Raw genomic sequence first — 8,787 nt, 5'->3', positions numbered from 1 at the left:
ATGAAAGTATTAGGACAATATTACTTGCATGTGTGATGGTAGGCTAGAATTGCATATTTTAGTCACTTATTACACTCTAATTTACTGTACTTTATTCATGTTTGAACTTTAATTGATAATGTTTTGCATTTATTGTGTATTTTATGCCATGTAGGAGTGATTTCGATCTACGTAGATGTTGTGGAGCTAATAAGAGATATTTGAAGTTTTGAAGTCTGAGTAAAAGCCAAAGGGATTAAGCTGAGATCGTGTTCGGGAGTCGAGGACCAAATCTGGATGTTAAAAAATGATAAAACAAAATTACTCTGAGAAAATTGCACTAGCGCCCCGCACCATGCGTAGCGGGGTGTGGGGCGCTAGTGCAAAATTCCTGCAAAGTGAAAAAATCAGCTCTCTGGATTTCCCCACTAATGCCCCGCATGGCGCGTCATCCTATGCGGTGAGCCTGTGTAATTTTTACAGAGTGAAAATCCTATTTCGGCTAGGAGAAGGTGTTTTCATCAGGGTCCGACCCTACTTAGTATAAATACATGAAAATCATTATTTTCTGGACTTTTTGACATACTTTAGACTTAAGGGACTAAGGAGGAGTTGGAAGAATACAATCACAATGATTTCATCATTCCTTCCCCACTCAAGACCCGAGTTTGGATCGAATTTATGTTTTTCTATAATTTAATTTTATTTGTGATGAATTGCTCCATATCTATGGAGTATTTCTCTTTGGAGTTTGATGGATTTGGTGTATTGATGATTGTTTGTAGATTATAACTCTAGTTTTATGTATTGAATCGTTTTTGGATGATTTAATTGTTGCATCTATATTCACTTGTTCATGTAATCGAGAGAGGCATAACTTGTTATATCTTTGAATTATATTGTTGGTTGAGTTCATAGATTCTTATAGGTGATCGAAAGAGACTAGTTGAATCATTGATTATACCTAGTTAGGGGAATAATCGAAAGAGGTTTTTCTAAAGATCAATCCACTACGCATTCTTGCATATCTTCAGGTGCTTAAATTAGTTCAGATTGTGAGGTTAAAATTTAATCGAGAGAGAAGTTTTTGCTGAACGTTTGAACTAATAATTAAGTGAATTCGAGAGACTCACTTGAACATTAGAAGTGAATTATCTAGAATTATATCCCAAACAATTATCTTGCACCTATCCTATCAAAACCCTATCCTCTCCTATTGAAAACCTTCTTTGCCTATTTCTTGTTTCGATTGTCATTAGTGAATAGCTTTAGATTCTTAGTTAATTTTAGTTAGACATCATATAAATCTCAACTGTTGATCATCTTGGATAGCAACTACTCTAGAAACTACGAGAATACTGTTTAAATCCAACCCCTATGGATACGATATTATACTATACTTAATTTGATTAACGAGCAGAATTTAAGTGTGTATTTTGCAGTCGTCAAATTTTAGCTCCGTTGCTGGGGATTGACAATCAAAAGTGTTTGAAATAGTTTGTAGTGCTAATTTGGGAATTTTTTTTTTTTACTTTTAGTTTCTCTTTTTATGTTTGGTGTTCTTTGACTGTGCGCAGGTTACAGGTTCAGAGTGGTGCATGACTAGAACTTTTGCAAAGGAAGTGTTACCATACGAGCCAGAAATTAAAAAATAATTGCGACAACTAAGGAAGGAAAGAAATCTCACCGAGGCGGTAGAAAAGGTTGGGCAATCCTCAACCAAAGAACTCATGGCTGGAAACGGTGAAGATAATGTAGATTTGATTGCGAGAGAAGCAACCCAACAAAGAAAACAAGTTGCACGGGATGTTGAGGAAGTAACTATTAGAGATGCACAGATTACGTACGAAGAAGAAAGGGGTCGAAGAATTGCTCAAAATCAACCCTTGGCTGCAGACCAGTTCAGAAATATAGCTTCTGGACCTGGGAGACCACTTGGTGATTATGCTAGGCCGGTCTACAATCAAGGTTTATCAAGTGTTAGACCACCCTCAATTGTATCAGACAATTTTGAATTGAAGCAAGGGTTTCTTCAAACTCTTCAGAATTGTTGTGTCTTCAGAGAGAAGACAAACGAAGATCCAAACACACATCTAATGGACTTCGAGGAGATTATGAACACCTTTCAATACAATGGTATGTCACAAGATGCATTGTATTTAAGGGCATTCCCCTTTTCTCTTAAGGATGATGCAAAATAATGGCTCCGAAGCTTGCCTACGGGATCAATTAGAACTTGCAAGGAGATGACCAGAAAATTCCTTGATAAATATTTCTCCTCAGCTAAGACGGGCAAGTTTAGAAGAGAAATCCATAACTTTTGCCAGAAAGATACTGAAACTGATTTTGAAGCATGGGAGAGGTTTAAGGAGATTGTTCGAAAGTGTCAACATAGCGGAATTGAACTCTGGATGCAACTCTAGGACTTTTGGGATGGATTGACACCGGACTCGCGTAGAACATTGAGCAATGCAGCTAAAGGCCAATTCGGGAAGAAGACTCCAAAGGAGATAGTCATAATCCTTGATGAGTTATCTGAATATGCAAATCAGTGGCCCTCTGAGAGGGCCGAAGGAAGAAAATCGATGGGTGTTCACCAGGTTGATGCTAATACATCTATGTAGGTACAACTTGATGCTATGGCCAAAGAAATATGGAAGTTGACCTTAGCCTAGATACAAAATAAGCCTCACGCAGCTTGTGATATGTGTGGAAGAGGACACCCTACTCATGAGTGTCAAGACTCAACTCAGGAAGTGAATGCTGTAGGGAACTATAATTTTAATGCAATAGGTCAGAAGCACCTTAGTGTTTCATGGAGTTCATCTGGGGGTGCTGCAAATGCGTGGCAACAAAACAACCCCAGATTTCAGGGACAAGGAGATCCTGGTTTTATGAATCAGCTGAGGCAGCAGTTTCAGCCTCAACAGCCAAATCGGCCTAGTTTAGATGATCTTATGAAGGCCTTCATTGTGAAAATGGATGAAAGATTTGAAGTACAAGGGGCAGCAATTAGAAATTTGGAGAAGCAAGTGGGACAGATTGCAACAATATTATCTGAGAGGGTTCCAGTCACTCTCCCCGTTGATACAGAAAAGAATTCCAAAGAAATAATGAATGTTGTGACCTTGAGAAGGGAGTAGGTGTTGAAAGATCCCACCTCGATCCAAAAAGATGTGATACTTGCAAAATAAAGTGGGGAGCAGCTAAAAACTGATGATGACAAGAAGAAGAAAGGCCCGATAAAAACTGAGAAGAAGAAGAAGAAGAAGAAGAAGAAGAAGTAAGAAAAATCAAGAAGGGAGGAACATGAGGAGAGAAAACATATGTCTGCTTTACCTTTCCCTCAAAAGCTATGTAGATAAAAGCTGGATAAGCAGTTTGAGAAATTTCTGGATGTGGTGAAACAGGTTCATGTGAACTTACCATTCACAGAAGTGCTCTCACAAATGGCTTCTTATGCCAAATTCTTGAAAGAGATCCTTACGAAGAAGAGGAAAATAGAGGAGACCGCAGTGGTGAAGCTCACGAAGCATACAACGTGATATTGCAAAATAAACTCCCACAAAAATGTGAAGATCCAGGGAGTTTTACTATACCTTGCTCATTAGGAACTATAATTTTTGATAAGTCTTTATGTGATTCTAGTTCCTTAATTAACTTAATGCCTCTATCTATTTACAGGAAACTAGAGAAGGAGATTGGAGAGATGAGGTCGGTTCCAATATCTTTGCAGCTGGCAGACCAAACGACTATAACACCCGAGGAGATAGTGGAAGATGTGTTAATTCGGGTAGATAAGTTTGTATTTCTTATAGACTTTATAGCTGTGAATATGGAGGAGAACAAGGAGGTCCCCCTCATCCTAGGAAGACCATTTCTTAGAGATCAATAGAGCTATATTAGATATACATGAGAGGAAACTCATGCTTAGAGTGGGTGAGGAAAATGTGACTTTCAAGATGGATGTAGAAAAGGGGGTGCAAGAAGAAAAACCAGCTGCGAGTGTTGAGTGAAAAGTGAAGGGCTTAAAAGAGAAGGTTGCGGTGAGCGAGAAAGATAAGTGTGGGGTGTACCCCAAAAATATAGAGAAAAGACTGTCTGCACGTATGTGCGCATTAGTTCGGGCGCGAGGAATGGAGCCCGACTTCGACTTAGACCCCGATTAGATATTCAGGAAAGTTTCCTCTACCTTATACTTTTTAATTGTGTGTCATGGAGACATGCCACAACTTAAAGTGTGGGGTGGGTGATAATTGTATATTGTATGTATATGTGTTAGTTTTGTTAGTTGTAGTAGTTGGAAAATTGAAAAAACCATAAAAATTGAAAAAAATTCAATTTTTTTCGACGATGGATATCATTCGGCAGGTTTCTTGAGGTATTAAAAAAGGAAAAAGACAAAATAATTTTCTTTTGTTAGGTAGTGTAATAATTCCCCCTTGGTTTTTCTTTGTGTTGCGGTTCTTTTTTAAGGGTCTTGCTTGAACCGGGTGTAGTTAGTTTTTATTTTGTAGAGTAGTAAGAAACCTTGTGCTATGAAATGAATTGAAGTCAATATTTCTTGACTCTATTATACCTTGAGAATAGTGAGTACTTTAGTTGTGACGCTTAGGCTTAGTTTTTGACTCTTGTATAAGTACCTTAAACTGTATGATCTTAACTTTACTTAACTGATTTGACTAGAGTGTCTTCATAGTACAATCCTGAGTGAGTTATGTGCCATGTGTGTGTGAGGTTTTGTGTTATTCTGTGCATTGCATTTGATGTCTAGAACTTGCCCTGTGTGTTTATGAAGTGTAATAGTAGTTTTATTCAGTCTTGGAAGTGACTTAGGCATTTCTTTGTTGAGCCAGCTATATGCTTTTACCCACCTAATTGTTATATATCGTAGTTAACCCTTTTGAACCTATAATCCCGTTTTTTTGGAAATCACATTACAAGACCTAACCATTTATTTGAATTGACCATCTATTTGAACCTTGTACCTCTCGTGATCACTTGAATTTGATATGAACTTTATAAAAGTGAAGTGTGGGGTGGTTGGTTTGGCGTTTGAGTGAAACTATTGAAATAAGAAAGAAGGTGCACTATTTTGAAAACGTAAGAGTAAGAAAAGAATAAAAATAGTTGTATTGTTGTGCAAAATATTCTTTGATAGTGGTGACTCTTGATGTAATTGTGCATAAAGAAGTAGGGAGTTGATGTATAATTATGTGAAGGTGGAGTTATGGTTTGACATAAGTGTGGGGTTTTGAACAATGAAATGTATATATTAAAGTTGTAATGACCCGACCGGTCGTTTTGAGCATTTACGCTCCTTTAAACTATATGAAGTCTTGAATAACTTCCTACGAGGTATTACGACTTGTGTAAATTGTCGGTTTTGGTTTTAAGGTATTTCGGAGTTAGCTTAGAAGAATGAATTTCATGTTGGAAGCTCAAGTTGAAATAGTTGACTGGATGCTGTCTTATGTGTAAACAACCCCGGAATAGAGTTTTGATGATTCCAATAGCTCCGTATGGTAATTTTGGACTTGTGTGCAAAATTTAAAGTCATTCCAAATTGATTTGATGTATTTTGGCACAAGATATAGAATTTGGCTAATATACATGAATATATCAATGATTTCATCATCTAATTAGTACTTTGAGGTGGAAATTTGGAAAAATTTGTAGAAACTTCATAAAATAAAATTTTGGGATTTGAATGTCGATTCGAAGACGGATTTGAGTGAAACTAGTATGGTTGGACTCGTGAGTGAATGGGTATTTGTAATTTGTGATTTTTACCCAATTTCGAGTCGTGGGCCCGGGGGAGGGGGGATTTGAGTCAATTTTGGGTTTTTGGTCCGAATTGGTAGTTTTTCTTGTGGAATTCATTCCATTAGCGTATATTGATCGTATTGTATTGCTTGTAGCTAGATTTGGGATGTTTGGCGGCTGTTTGAGAGGCAAGGGCATTCCGGTTGGCTTGAGTTGAGTCAAGTAACGCTTTCAAACTTTGTTCTGAGGGTTTGAAACCCCAAGTTATGTGTTATGTGATTGGTATTGAGGTGATGCACATGCCAAGTGACGGGCGTGCGGGCGTGCACCGTGAGAATTGTGACTTGGGTGATTCCGTGGAACCGTTTAGTGACTCCATCCTGTTGATATCCATGTTTTCATCATGTGATAAAGTAGTTTAACTGTAAATCATGCTAGATATCATGTTTAGGTTTTGTGCCGGTATTGTTTAGACCCATAGCGGTTGTTTCTTGCTGTCATATCACTAGTTTCCATTTACTATTTCATACTCAGTCATGATCATGCATTTTTATATCATACCTCGGTCTCAGTTAATTATTGATTCATCATATCACTGTTCCAGGTATTTTCCATGACATTGTGAGCCCTTGGTGAGACTAGAGAGGTTGATGACTGAGTGAGGCCGAGTGCCTGGTTATGAGTGACAGTTATGGGATCGGGCTGCACGCCGCAGTGGATATATTGATGATTATGATAGCGCTTGGACTGTAAGAGCCCCTCTGGAGTCTGTAACACACCCCCAGTGAGCACAGTTGATATTATTGAGGGATGGATCTTCCCTGGACATGGATCTTGTCCGAAGTACTTGATACCTGGAGATGGATCTTCTCCACAGGGCTGGATTGGCCTTCCTCGGTATTGGCTGACTTATAGTCAGTGATGTATATGTTCTGGGATGGATCTTCCATAGGCCGTATGGGCCATATACAGTACCAAGTGGTTGAGCATTTGAGAGTGTGATCATATGAGGCCGACAGCATGGTGCATGACATACAGTATGTGCATTGGCATGTAGGGATAACAGATTAATATTCTTTACACTGTTCGGTTCTACTTCACTTTACTATTTGAGTTGCCTATTTAATTGAAAGCATGCCTATGTTTCTGTTCAATTATTTCTATTTTATCTGTACCAGTTGAGTTCGTCACTACCTTTCAGTCCAAAGTTTGAACTTGTTACTTACTGAGTTGGTGTACTCACATTACCCTCTACACCTCGTGTGCAGATCCAGATGATACCGGTCGTAGAGGCGGTTGCTGATTAAGGATCCTAGAGTTTTGGGGGACTATCAAGGTAGTTGTACGGTGTTCGCGAGCCTTGACTCTCCTTCTTTATCTTTGTCGTACTTTCAGTTATATCTCTAGACACTATAGTGGACTGTATTTTTTATCTAGATGCTCATGTACTTAGTGACACCCTGGTTTTGGGCTGGATTGTATCGCTTTGAGATTTTCATATATTTTAAATAGTGTTTCTTAAATGTTGAATGCTTTCGTTAACGTTTTCATACTTAGTGCTGTTGGTGCTGGGTTGTTGAGTTGAGGCTGACCTAGTTCTACGATAGGCGCCATCACGACGGTTGATTTTGGGTTGTGACAAGTTGGTATCAGAGCTTTAGGTGACATAGGTCTCAGGAGTCATGAGCAGGTTTAGTAGAGTCTTGCGGATCGGTACGGAGACGTCTAAACTTATCTTCGAGAGGCTGCCGAACCCTTAGGAAAATTTCACTTTCTTGTATTCTATTGTGCGGAATTGATTCAGCATGAAATATAACTCTTTGAATTCCTTCCACGTATTCGTATGCGCACATGAACGCTCGGTATCAGTTGTGCATCACCAGCTTATGATTCTATGAACGAGGTTCAAGATGTGTATTCTGTATTTTGGTGATGGGCCAGTCTGGAGGACTTGAGGCCAGGTTTAGACTGCAGCTTAGGCTCTGTAGCTTCAGTTGTAATCTGTACATTTGGATCCTTATATCCGATAATGTCCCTACGAGTAGAATTTATGGCTCGATGAGCGGTGGAATGGCTTTGTGATGAGTATGATGTGACATACAATCTCGAGTGTGAATGTTTTGAAAGATCCTTCATGTTGTTAAATTGTGGGGCAAATTAATTCTCGTGTCTGGTTAATGAGTTTGGACTCAGAAAGATTAAGTGATTTCATAGTAATTATGGCTGCGAAAGGGTATAACAAGATTCCAATTTGAGACTAAGTAGGTGGATTATCTCCTGCGGAGTAATTTATGTAAGTGTGTTCCTTATGATGCGAATATAGAGTTTCTTTTCTGCCAGCGGAGTGTATGTGTTGAGACTTGAATTTGAATCTAGTTGAGAAAGTTGACTTGAGTGTTAAGAGAATTAATGCGAGATTAGCGGATGATTGAGGTATTTTATGGTTGGTGTGTCCTGAGCTTGAGAAAACATTTCGTTGAACTGATAGCGGTATTAAGGCAGTAATAAAGTATGGGTATTGTGAGTTATCAAGTATTTTAATCTATGGCTTTGAGCCAAGTGGGAGAGCCTGCTATTGACAATTCAATTCATAGTTTTGTGTCAAATATTTGTTTGGTCTGAAGTATACTTGGGAATCAATGATGACTTGCAGAGGTGGAGTTCGAGATTGACTCGAGTAAGGAAATTTCTGGATACCGGTTATATTACGCTTTATGAGTATATGAAAATCGTGGGATGAGTGAGTTGTTATTTGTGAATGATGTAGCGCGCACGGAGTATGAATTTGATAGGTGGTATTAAAGTAGAGTTACTTCTTTGAGTGTTGTTGTACTAATAGGGCTCGTACCTTCTGGCCCGTTTGGACGGTGCAATAATGTGGATTTGAACAAAGGGGGTGACTCTCGAGAAAGTTCTAATGGATTCGAGATTAACATGTAACAATTGAGAATTTTTGGTGGATTTGTTTATGGCTAAAATCTGAGATTTAAGTTGGATGGTGTCGAGACTTGTGGCATTTTTGTATATCATTATGGATTTTAT

General features: G+C 38.6%; 1 non-coding gene across 1 annotated transcript; it reads right to left on the bottom strand.

The window, feature by feature from the left end:
• Positions 1 to 2,273: 2,273 nt before the first annotated feature.
• Positions 2,274 to 2,380, bottom strand: LOC117280085 (small nucleolar RNA R71). Its single transcript, XR_004510545.1, has one exon. It is a non-coding gene; the product is annotated as a small nucleolar RNA R71 (small nucleolar RNA).
• Positions 2,381 to 8,787: the final 6,407 nt, after the last annotated feature.

Source organism: Nicotiana tomentosiformis, chromosome 5, assembly GCF_000390325.3.
Source record: "Nicotiana tomentosiformis chromosome 5, ASM39032v3, whole genome shotgun sequence".
NCBI lineage: Eukaryota > Viridiplantae > Streptophyta > Magnoliopsida > Solanales > Solanaceae > Nicotiana > Nicotiana tomentosiformis.
The sequence above is the reverse complement of the archived record's forward strand: the minus strand, read 5'-3'. Positions and strand labels throughout refer to the sequence as shown.